This window comes from Erigeron canadensis, chromosome 9, assembly GCF_010389155.1.
Source record: "Erigeron canadensis isolate Cc75 chromosome 9, C_canadensis_v1, whole genome shotgun sequence".
NCBI lineage: Eukaryota > Viridiplantae > Streptophyta > Magnoliopsida > Asterales > Asteraceae > Erigeron > Erigeron canadensis.
Genome location: NC_057769.1, coordinates 19,888,011 through 19,901,155, shown reverse-complemented (window position 1 = coordinate 19,901,155; position 13,145 = coordinate 19,888,011). Strand labels below are relative to the sequence as shown.

The 13,145-nt window shown below is 35.0% G+C and overlaps 1 long non-coding RNA gene across 1 annotated transcript in view; it reads right to left on the bottom strand.

Annotated features, from left to right (window-relative positions):
- The window catches only part of LOC122584001, a 42,058-nt gene extending 32,201 nt beyond the window's left edge, over window positions 1–9,857 (bottom strand). The window contains exons 1-2 of the long non-coding RNA XR_006321382.1: window positions 9,380–9,857; window positions 7,281–7,381 (exon numbers count right to left, since the gene is read on the bottom strand). This is a non-coding gene — a long non-coding RNA (uncharacterized LOC122584001). The remainder of the gene's footprint in view (window positions 1–7,280; window positions 7,382–9,379) is intronic.
- Window positions 9,858–13,145: the final 3,288 nt, after the last annotated feature.

The following is a 13,145-nucleotide window of genomic DNA, read 5'->3' as shown; positions in this document are numbered from 1 at the left end:
TGTTAGATATTTACACTTGTGTATTATCTTGGTTCCGCAACAACCTTGTATTTTATTTAAAGACAATAAATAAAGTACACTTGAAAATTACATATTGTCTCACCAATTTACTTTACAAGTTATTTAGTTTTTGCATTGTCATTACTTATTGTCACCTTAAGTAATCAAACTAACAACTTTGTATACACTCACTGTAATTGGTTGTCTCCAGTTCAGTGTATATATTGCAAAGAAATCTCACCATCGACATTGAGGTGTCTTAAGTTAGTACCATCACTAAATGGTGATTTATTGTTTGTTGAAACTGTTAGAACTGATAGTGAAAGATATCTGGAAACAATTTTAACTGAATTAAACAACTTGAAACCCTAGTTGAATTATTTGCAAAACATCCAGTTCGCTCTTAAGGAGTCAGTTTTGAAAAATGAGGTGTTAGAACTTGAAAATAAAAAATTAAAATCTGATCTGGAGATGGAACAAATGATTATCAAGTCATGGGTAAAGGCATCAGGAAAGAATTATAATGCATTTTCAAGAACAATTGATGCCTAGAAAAATGCATGGAAATCTGGAGATGTGCAAATGGCTGCACTCATACCAGATCTTCATGCATTACCTCCAAATCTTAGGGTTAAGACCCCATATGACCAACCTAAGACTGTCAAAACTGAACCTGAAGAGACCACCCCTGTTGAGGTTAAAACTAGAGCCAATCAGGCTAAAGCTCCAGGTAAAAAGGCTGTTAGTGAAAAGCCTTTACCTCAGAAGTCAAAGAAGCCCAAGAATCCCAAGACCAAGAACCAAACTGAAACAAAGTCCAAGGTTCAGATGTCTGTTGAAAATGATGTTTTGTTAAAACTGGACAATCAATTCCAACTTTTGTCTAGGCAGGTTTAGAGTTGCACTGCCTGAATTAAAAATCTAGAATGAGCCTCTTCTCCTTCAAATGAAAAACATACTGTCAAACTCCCTTTAAAACAAAAGCAAAAGGTTCCAACTGGAACTAAAACTGAAAAGAAAAAGTGTTTGGTCCAGTTTTACTGAAAACTAGAGCCTCTTCAGTTGTAACTGAAGACCAGAAGAATTGTCCAGAAATATCTGAAGTCCAGTTGCAATGTACAACTAACGCAACTGAAGACTTCCGCCAGTTGAGATCTGATCAAACCTGAAGACATTACAGTTGGAGTCGAAGACAACAAGTGGAAGATGGAGAATAACAATGGCAGCGAAGCCTAGTTGGCATTCTATTCAGATAGAAACTGGAGAGCATCAGTTTAAAGCCTTTACAACGCTTTACACTGATTACAAGGAAGACCTTTTTGCTTTATGCAGCTTTATACAGACAATATCATTTGACTATGATTAAAGTGCAAAAGTGCATAAAGCAGGTTGGATAAAGTAACATCTTGACTTACCTTATCAAGCATTTCAAAAGAATTCAACTAGTTTTCTTAAATGCTATCAACCATATCCATACGACAAAGTTGGAATCCCAATGCCAACTTTGTCTATAAATAGAGGGTTTTGCACAACAAGAATACAACTTTGCATTCTCATACTTTGCAGTATTCTTGGTGAACTTGTGCAATATTCTCTCAATCGTAAAAAGGAACATTTCACAACTTTAAGTGTTTCGATTGTTAAGAGAATTTCCAAGTATTAGATCAATTGTACTTCATAGGTTGTTAGATATTTACACTTGTGTATTATCTTGGTTCCGCAACAACCTTGTATTTTATTTAAAGACAATAAATAAAGTACACTTGAAAATTACATATTGTCTCACCAATTTACTACAAGTTATTTAGTTTTTGCATTGTCATTACTTATTGTCACCTTAAGTAATCAAACTAACAACTTTGTATACACTCACTGTAATTGGTTGTCTCCAGTTCAGTGTATATATTGCAAAGAAATCTCACCATCGACATTGAGGTGTCTTAAGTTAGTACCATCACTAAATGGTGATTTATTGTTTGTTGAAACTGTTAGAACTGATAGTGAAAGATATCTGGAAACAATTTTAACTGAATTAAACAACTTGAAACCCTAGTTGAATTATTTGCAAAACATCCAGTTCGCTCTTAAGGAGTCAGTTTTGAAAAATGAGGTGTTAGAACTTGAAAATAAAAAATTAAAATCTGATCTGGAGATGGAACAAATGATTATCAAGTCATGGGTAAAGGCATCAAGAAAGAATTATAATGCATTTTCAAGAACAATTGATGCCTAGAAAAATGCATGGAAATCTGGAGATGTGCAAATGGCTGCACTCATACCAGATCTTCATGCATTACCTCCAAATCTTAGGGTTAAGACCCCATATGACCAACCTAAGACTGTCAAAACTGAACCTGAAGAGACCACCCCTGTTGAGGTTAAAACTAGAGCCAATCAGGCTAAAGCTCCAGGTAAAAAGGCTGTTAGTGAAAAGCCTTTACCTCAGAAGTCAAAGAAGCCCAAGAATCCCAAGACCAAGAACCAAACTGAAACAAAGTCCAAGGTTCAGATGTCTGTTGAAAATGATGTTTTGTTAAAACTGGACAATCAATTCCAACTTTTGTCTAGGCAGGTTTAGAGTTGCACTGCCTGAATTAAAAATCTAGAATGAGCCTCTTCTCCTTCAAATGAAAAACATACTGTCAAACTCCCTTTAAAACAAAAGCAAAAGGTTCCAACTGGAACTAAAACTGAAAAGAAAAAGTGTTTGGTCCAGTTTTACTGAAAACTAGAGCCTCTTCAGTTGTAACTGAAGACCAGAAGAATTGTCCAGAAATATCTGAAGTCCAGTTGCAATGTACAACTAACGCAACTGAAGACTTCCGCCAGTTGAGATCTGATCAAACCTGAAGACATTACAGTTGGAGTCGAAGACAACAAGTGGAAGATGGAGAATAACAATGGCAGCGAAGCCTAGTTGGCATTCTATTCAGATAGAAACTGGAGAGCATCAGTTTAAAGCCTTTACAACGCTTTACACTGATTACAAGGAAGACCTTTTTGCTTTATGCAGCTTTATACAGACAATATCATTTGACTATGATTAAAGTGCAAAAGTGCATAAAGCAGGTTGGATAAAGTAACATCTTGACTTACCTTATCAAGCATTTCAAAAGAATTCAACTAGTTTTCTTAAATGCTATCAACCATATCCATACGACAAAGTTGGAATCCCAATGCCAACTTTGTCTATAAATAGAGGGTTTTGCACAACAAGAATACAACTTTGCATTCTCATACTTTGCAGTATTCTTGGTGAACTTGTGCAATATTCTCTCAATCGTAAAAAGAAACATTTCACAACTTTAAGTGTTTCGATTGTTAAGAGAATTTCCAAGTATTAGATCAATTGTACTTCATAGGTTGTTAGATATTTACACTTGTGTATTATCTTGGTTCCGCAACAACCTTGTATTTTATTTAAAGACAATAAATAAAGTACACTTGAAAATTACATATTGTCTCACCAATTTACTTTACAAGTTATTTAGTTTTTGCATTGTCATTACTTATTGTCACCTTAAGTAATCAAACTAACAACTTTGTATACACTCACTGTAATTGGTTGTCTCCAGTTCAGTGTATATATTGCAAAGAAATCTCACCATCGACATTGAGGTGTCTTAAGTTAGTACCATCACTAAATGGTGATTTATTGTTTGTTGAAACTGTTAGAACTGATAGTGAAAGATATCTGGAAACAATTTTAACTGAATTAAACAACTTGAAACCCTAGTTGAATTATTTGCAAAACATCCAGTTCGCTCTTAAGGAGTCAGTTTTGAAAAATGAGGTGTTAGAACTTGAAAATAAAAAATTAAAATCTGATCTGGAGATGGAACAAATGATTATCAAGTCATGGGTAAAGGCATCAGGAAAGAATTATAATGCATTTTCAAGAACAATTGATGCCTAGAAAAATGCATGGAAATCTGGAGATGTGCAAATGGCTGCACTCATACCAGATCTTCATGCATTACCTCCAAATCTTAGGGTTAAGACCCCATATGACCAACCTAAGACTGTCAAAACTGAACCTGAAGAGACCACCCCTGTTGAGGTTAAAACTAGAGCCAATCAGGCTAAAGCTCCAGGTAAAAAGGCTGTTAGTGAAAAGCCTTTACCTCAGAAGTCAAAGAAGCCCAAGAATCCCAAGACCAAGAACCAAACTGAAACAAAGTCCAAGGTTCAGATGTCTGTTGAAAATGATGTTTTGTTAAAACTGGACAATCAATTCCAACTTTTGTCTAGGCAGGTTTAGAGTTGCACTGCCTGAATTAAAAATCTAGAATGAGCCTCTTCTCCTTCAAATGAAAAACATACTGTCAAACTCCCTTTAAAACAAAAGCAAAAGGTTCCAACTGGAACTAAAACTGAAAAGAAAAAGTGTTTGGTCCAGTTTTACTGAAAACTAGAGCCTCTTCAGTTGTAACTGAAGACCAGAAGAATTGTCCAGAAATATCTGAAGTCCAGTTGCAATGTACAACTAACGCAACTGAAGACTTCCGCCAGTTGAGATCTGATCAAACCTGAAGACATTACAGTTGGAGTCGAAGACAACAAGTGGAAGATGGAGAATAACAATGGCAGCGAAGCCTAGTTGGCATTCTATTCAGATAGAAACTGGAGAGCATCAGTTTAAAGCCTTTACAACGCTTTACACTGATTACAAGGAAGACCTTTTTGCTTTATGCAGCTTTATACAGACAATATCATTTGACTATGATTAAAGTGCAAAAGTGCATAAAGCAGGTTGGATAAAGTAACATCTTGACTTACCTTATCAAGCATTTCAAAAGAATTCAACTAGTTTTCTTAAATGCTATCAACCATATCCATACGACAAAGTTGGAATCCCAATGCCAACTTTGTCTATAAATAGAGGGTTTTGCACAACAAGAATACAACTTTGCATTCTCATACTTTGCAGTATTCTTGGTGAACTTGTGCAATATTCTCTCAATCGTAAAAAGAAACATTTCACAACTTTAAGTGTTTCGATTGTTAAGAGAATTTCCAAGTATTAGATCAATTTATTTCATAGCTTGTTAGGATATTTACACTTGTCTATTATCTTGGTTACGCAACAATCTTGTATTTTATTTAAACATAATAAATAAAATACACTTGAAAATTACATATTGTCTCACCAATTTACTTTACAAGTTATTTACTTTATTGCATTGTATTTACTTATTCAACTTGTCACCTTAATAAGTAAACCTCCAGTAACCTGGCATACTGTTTACTGCAACTGGTCACGTCTAGATACAGTGAACGTATTGCAAAGTTATCTCACCATTGACATAGAGGTGTCTTCAGTTAGTACCATCTCATGAGTTGAAACTTATAAGTGGTATCAGAGCAGAAGGCTAACACACTTTCCTTGATCTGCTAGGATGTCTACTACTGAAGGTGAGAATGGTTCTTATCTTAATATTGGAAACATTAATGTTAATGTTCCTCCTGGTACACCTAATCAAAATGTGAACACTAATCCTCCTCCCCCTCCTAATGCCCCTAATCATGTCCATGTCCATAATTCTAACACTCTTGTTCCTAAATTTGATGGGAGTGCTGAAACTTTTGGAACATGGAAGGCCAAAATGCTCTTGCATTTTAGTGGGATAGAGAGGTATATGCTGAAAATCCTTAAGGATGGACTTTATATACCCATGTTTCTTGGGGTAACTCCTCTTTTGATCCCACGGGAAGAAGAGGCACCAGAGAAAAGCCTGAAGACCACTGGTCTGATGAGGATCGCAAACTAGTAGACTTGGATACCAGATTGGAAAACATGATCCTTGCGGCTATTCCTAAAGACCTTATTCCAACACTTGTGTTGTATCCCAGTGCCAAGGCCATGTGGGATGAACTGGTCGTTCAATTTGAAGGAGGAGTAAACCATTGTCACTAGGAAAGTTGCCCTAAACAAGAAGTATGAATCCTTCTTTGCTTTGCCTAGTGAAAGTTTAACTACTTACACCAAATTTACTAGCCTCATCAACCAACTAAGAGGCTTAGGTTGTAACACCCCAACTAAGGCGGAATGACGAGATGTACAGAAAGTCGAGTATTCAAAACAAAGGATTATAAATAACATTCACCATAGCTTTATTTGATAAAGAGAATTTATAAATGTACAAGCATGTGAACCAATTTCTAAGTACGAATGCGTCCACCATACTTGGATACTAAGTTCACGAAACAAATAACAAGCACATGAAATAGTATACTACAATGATCAAGGCGGATTCCATTGCCCATCACAAGGTTTGATCTTAGACTCTAAAGTGCGATGCAAACAATCATGATGCATATAATTCCTCAAAGATTATGCTAATTCCTGAAAAACATGAAGAAAGTGTCAACTACGAAAATGTAGCTGGTGAGTGCATAGGTTTTTAACTAATCTCGTTGCATAACAATTTAAACACTTAGAAAACATATTATTAGATATTAACATACCCAAACCATATGTCGGGCAAAAATTCTCATCTCCAAATATCAAGTTTTTCAAATACCATAATGTCATTTCAAGACTTGAAAAATTACATGGTAACTTATAAAGTTCTCATTTGTCAAAATCATCATGAGAGAAAAGTATATAAATCGATTAATCATTTATCATACCAAAATCATTCGGTTATCAATTGTTCAATATTGCCGATTTTAACAACTTTCTGAATTTCCATATAGGGTCCAATGCCCAAACCGTATGTTCAAACAATTTTTGATTATCCACAATATTAATATCAATTTCATTTAGCCAATAAGGGCATAATTTACATAATTTTGATGAGTAAATGCTTGAGCCACTACTACTACCTTTTCATGTCCCAACATTATATTATTTCATTTCATAGCACAAGCTGTCAATCAAGTGCTTTAATTACAATTGGGGTCGTGCCATGGAGACGACCGTTTAAATTTTAAGTAGCTAGAGCACCGCTCTGGTCAGACTGGAAGTGAAGGTCGTCACGAAGGCAACCAACATTCCACCGTTACGCTCTGGGTGAGTGGACGACTCCTAGTTGCGCAACCCTCTAACTACAGGCCTCCCCTTTCGGAGTAAATAGTAGTGTACCGAAATATAACTGTTTGACAAAACTCAAGCTCATCATATAACATTTATCACATTGAACATACATCATAATTCCATTTCATAATCATACTATCAAGAATCATTTCTTATATAGAAAGCAATTTTATTTATTTATCATGCTTTTCACCCCGAAAGTTAAACACATAAAATAGTTTGAAAGGGGGCTATGACTCACCTTGATATGCAGAGCATTATATATACTTATCCAAAATAGGTACTTCCTTGATCATGTATTCCATCATGGTCCTCATCCACATTTCAAAGTCAAGACTATCCCTACGAGAGGACTAATATACATAAGTTCCTATCTTACGCCATTACCTAGAAATGTCAATTTCATTATATTGTCATCAATTATGGGATCCAAGTGTATTGCTAATATTCACATCTTTTCGGTTGTAGAGATTGATGGTGTAGAAGGTCACTTTCATTATACATGTAGTTTTAAGTTGTTAGAAATTTCAGTAAGTTGCCTTTATTTGTGGTTTCGTTTGGCATCTTAGGTTATCATATGTGAATGCCATATTAAGTTATGTTCTCTTAAACATTATTGGATGTGTAACCAATTCTTAATACGAATTAACATTTGTGGTATCACTTTATAGTTTGGTTAACGTAATTACTTATGTCCATCCCACTTAATTATCCTTCGTGCTACTTTGTTTGCACTTATCTTTTAACTTACATATTTCTCGATATGTCGTATGATTACTTGGGTTTACGAAATTCATTTAATTGTTATGGGCTTTTAAGTGATTTGGGTTTAGTTTAGTTATTGGGATTAACCTTAATTGGGTTACGTGCTAAAGGGGTTATATTGGTTATTGGGCTATATGGTTTATTGGGCCAAGTGGGCCTACTGATTTATGTTCCTTATGGGTTCATTAATTGGGCCGGGCTAGCCCATTAACTGCTTAGTGCATCTTTTAGCCCATTACACAAATGATTAGCTTCTTTTAAAATTTTCTGTTTTTATGCATCAGGTTTATGAAATGTTGATCACTAATTCGGGGTTAAGTATAATTATTTAGACCCTCCTGATTTTTATACATTAACCTATATGTGTATCCTATTTTTTTTGAATTTTTTATGAATTTTTAGACAACTTTTGATGTCCTTAATAATTATCCAAACACAAACTGTCCCGAATGGGCACTGCTTGCGACATCAGAAGTTTTATAAAAGTTCTCTGGGTTTTGATTGTTGGAAAAATCCCATGATTTTATTTTAAGTTCAGGTCACATTTAAATTACTTCCCACCAAGTATGACCTCCTGGATCCTTTTGGTTTAGGAGATAAAAATTGTTAAAGTTTATTAAATATTCATACAAAATTACAGTTTTGACCAGTTTCAGTAGAAAAATCATATCTTTCGTTTAGTTCAGTATTTTTGAGTAATTCCAGTTGGAGGTTAATCTTAACTCGTTTATCTACAACTTTTATTTTGAAAGTTTTTCTTGAATCTGCCCTCACATGCCCAGTTTGCCCGTTTAAAGATAGAAGATGGATTCTGTCAACTTACTTTGTTTGCCCAATGCATGCCTTTACTTTATGGCTTCACCCAATACTTATTTTGGCAAACCCAATACATTTTATTCATCCTAATTCATCTCTTAATCTTTCATTAGTGTTTTCTCCAGATTTTATTTCATATTTTATGGAAAAATCATGTGATGAAAATGATAAATTTATATTTGTGTTCTTGTGATTTCGGTTAGTGATTTTTGTGCATAGTTTTGCCTTAAATCATATACTATCCATATTTCTTGCAATATATTTATAAAGTCCAGATTATTATACATATTTTAATATTCATATATATATATATATAAAATCATCAATCCAAAGATCCATCTCAAATCCCAACTCAAAATCAACATAAACTAGCATAAATCTTAGCATGCATGTTAAGATCTAACACTTTTAAACAAGATCAAGCTATAAACTTTAATCCAACTTTTGAAAATATCATTCTTGATGAAAAATCACAGATAACATAGCTAAATAACTTGTAAAAATCGGACCTATGAGTATCCATATCACAACTTTCCAAGCTTTTACACTAAATCAACACTTTCGGGTCTTACCAAGGTTGAATCCTTGAATCTTCTTCTAGATTTCGACATGCATGAGCATGATGAAGAAGATTCTATCAACTTGCCTTCATCAAGTGTGTTTTTCAAAGAAAACATGAAGAAAATATAACCTTTTGATAAAGATCTTTGAGTATAAGTAAAAAAAAGATAGATTAAACAAAGAGATGAAGATTTATACCCTTGATGAATTCGGTTTTGGAGATGATTTTGGGCAGAAATTTCGTGACCTTATAAGCTCCGTATAACCCTTAATCCTTGCTCAAAATAACCCTTAATAATACCTTCAATTAACCCTTGATTAACCCTTAACAAACCCTTATTATTATTATAAGTTTAGATTGATTCTTGCCTTGTTCTTGCTTCCTTTTTGGACCGATTTTGGGGGTTGTTTTGGGGCTGGAAAATTGGCAGAAAATTCAACCAGGAAGGCTCCAAAGTGACACCAAATAAGCTCCAACATTTGCTCCCAACAATCCTTGATGTAATCTAACTAAGACCCTTATTATTGTTGTTGTTTTATTAGAATTTCTAGCTCCAATTTGTGTTGCATGGCTGAAAATTTAAAGAAGAAAAGGAAGAAGTTCTTGAAAGAAAATATTTGAGAGAAAAGAGAAAAGTGGGAGAGAATTAAGAGAGAATGGGGAAGTGTGTGTTTGTTGTGTCTTACAAAAATGAGAGAAGTGAGTGTGTGTGTGTGTGTGACTGTAAAAGAGAGAGGGGGAGGGAGAAAGTGGGCTAGGTGCTTGTTCATTGGTTGACAAGGGTAGAAAAAGGTTAACCATGGTTGGTGTGTAGTGTTTAAAGTGGTCCATGAGGAGTTCTAGCATGCATGTTATTAGTTGGAATATGATTGCTGGATTTTATAAGTGTTTATATTTATAATTAGTTTAAGTTGTATGTACATCTTCCAATTGCAAGACTTATTAAAATGTTGTACTACATATACATGTATTTGACTTGTAAATTTTGTTGTTGTGCATTGTTATTATTTGAGTTGTTGAATTATTTGGAATGATTATATATCATTTAACTTGTTATTCATCATTGTATTTTGACTTGAATATTGATAATTATTGTCTATGGCATCTCTAAGATAATTAGTCATCTATAGGCATTTCATTGAGCTAGAGGGCAACTATCACTATGTCTTAAATGTTTAGAAGGTCAATTTTCTTAATAAAACTCTAGGGATAGATACCTGGATAAATATAAGTAAGTTGTCCTAGTCGAAAATTGAGGGTTGTTACATAGGTGTAGAAAAGGATAATGATATTCTTCTTGAAAAGTTTTGTAATATTCTTCCTTCCAAATGGGAAATGTGATTCTTGTCTTAAGACAAGGTAAAACCCTGCATAGCCACACCCTTGCATCCCTCTATGGAGCTTTCAGGTTCACTAAAGATAATAATGCTGCAAGGTTGGTGGCTGAGCAAGATTCCATTAACCATGCCCAGAGTTCCAGGATTGCAAGTACTACTGTGCAACCCTGTGTTGTTTAATATCTGCTGAGAATGTCCAGCCACATTCTGTGAAGGAGATGTTAAACAGCTTCTTGAACTCTGGTCTGACCACTGAAATCAGTGATGGTTGTGATGAAACTGACGATGATGATCTGGTGGCCATGATTGCTGAGACTGTCAACAGGTTTAAGCATAAATCTAATCGATTTAATGGTTCCAACAATGCTTCCAGCTCCAATTCTCTGGACAAAGCCAATCTTACATGCTATAAGTGTGGTAAGAAAGGCCATTTTATGAAGGAATGCAGATCTAGTCAGATGAACAACCAAACTGGTCCCCCTATCCCTAATTTTATTCAGGCCTGATGATAGCTAATAAAGCTAAATATAAAAAGCTTAAGGCCTAGATTGCCCTCCTGTCACTTGAAAGAGAAAAAGAAAAGAACAAGTGCATGATGGCAAACACTGAAGAAAAATGGAAACTCTCTGATGATTCATCTGATGATGATGAAGAGATCAGGGATATGTGTTTCATGGCATTGGAAGAACAGCAGCAACACATAGTGAAGGATGATGTCATTGCTGGTAGATGGGTGGACATCATTTTGAAAAAGGTATGTGATTATGACAACCAGGTTAACCCAGAACTGAAACTAGACATTGCTGAATCACTTAATGGTAATCTATTGTTTGTTGAAACTGTTAGAACTGATAGTGAAAGATATCTGGAAACAATTTTAACTAAATTAAACAACTTCAAACCCCAATTAAATGATTTGCAAAGCATCCAGTTGGCTCTTATGGAGTCAGTTTTGAAAAATGAGGTTTTGGAACTTGAAAATCAAAAGTTAAAATCTGATCTTGAAAAGGAACAAATGATTATCAAGTCGTGGGTAAAGGCATCTGAAAAGAATTATGATGCATTCTCAAGAACCATTGATGCCCAGAAATATGCATGGAAATCTGGAGATGTAGAAATGGTTGCACTCATACCAGATCTTCATGCATTACCTTTAAATCTTAGGGTTGAGACTCCATATGACCATCCCAAGATTGTCAAGACTGAGCCTGAAAAGACCACCCCTGTTGAGGTTAAAACTGGAGCTAATCAGGCTAAAGCTCCAGGCAAAAAGGCTGCTGGTGAAAAGCCTTTACCTCAAAAGTCAAAGGAGCCTAAGAATCCCAAGACAAAGAACCAAACTGAACCAAGGTCCAAGGTTCAGTTGCCAGTTGAAAATGATATTTTGTTAAAACTGGACAGTCAACTCCAATTTTTGTCTAGGCAGGTTCAGAGTTGCGCTGCCAGAATTAAAAACCTGGAAGGAGCCTTGTCTCCATCAATTGAAAAAAAAAATGTCAAACTTCCTTGAAAACAAAAACAAAAAGTTCCAACTGGAACTAAAAATGAAAAGAAAAAAGGAAGTAAATACCAATTGTTTTTACTCCTAGACTTGGAGCTGATGAAAAAGCTCCAGATTCAGCCTCCAGTTCTTCAACACAACAACCAACTAAGGCTTCTCGTGAGAAGTCCAGTGAACCCATCAAAAAAAGATTGGTTCACAAAAATAACTAATGATCTTTGTGGATGTGCAGGGCAATCGAAAGAAGCATACTTGGTATCTGAACAGCGTTGCTGGCCAGACAATGACCGGATGTAAGCTCCTGTTGGAGGAGTTCACTGTCCAAGATGGACCGACAGTGACATTTGGTAATGATGGTAGTGGAAAAACTGAAGGATATGGTGTGCTCAATAATAGACAAGTCAAATTCACCAAGGTTGCATTTGTGAATGGTTTGAAATATAACCTGATCAGTGTAAGTCAATTGTGTGATGATGGTGTAACACCCAACATTTAAAAACAAGGATTTCCAAAAACTTTTGCCTAACGGCGTTAAAAGAAGCGGAATTAACTTTAAAAGTCCAAACCAGTAAAATCTGTATGGTTTATTCATTAAATGGTGTTACTAGTCATATCATCAAAATAAGTCTAAATGGAAATCCATCGGTTGCCCAACATTAAACAACCGAGTACATTATCAATACACGTCATTAATATTTAAACATAAAGCAAATGTCTAAAGCGAGCAGCCACTATGGGCAAACTATAGCTAGCTTCAAGATCATCTACCCATGCCTCACATCTTCTCACATCTACCTGCTCACTAATGTTGGACCTGAGGGCACAACAGATTTAAAAGAGCAAGTGTTAGCTAACGAATTAGCTAAGTAAGATAACACATAAGTTATAAAACGTTTGTCCATTTAAAACATTATATAAAAGTCATATTAAGTCGTTAAGGCACATATCCTCAAATATATCATCACACTTACATATCATATCATCAACATCATTCATATTAGGATGGGTCATCCTAAATGTGCCTAGTCATCTTTTGCATCATCACATATCACAGTTGAACATCTTTATAATTGTGACAAAAGTCACGCATCTCATATAACATATGCATCTCATTAAGTGTGACAT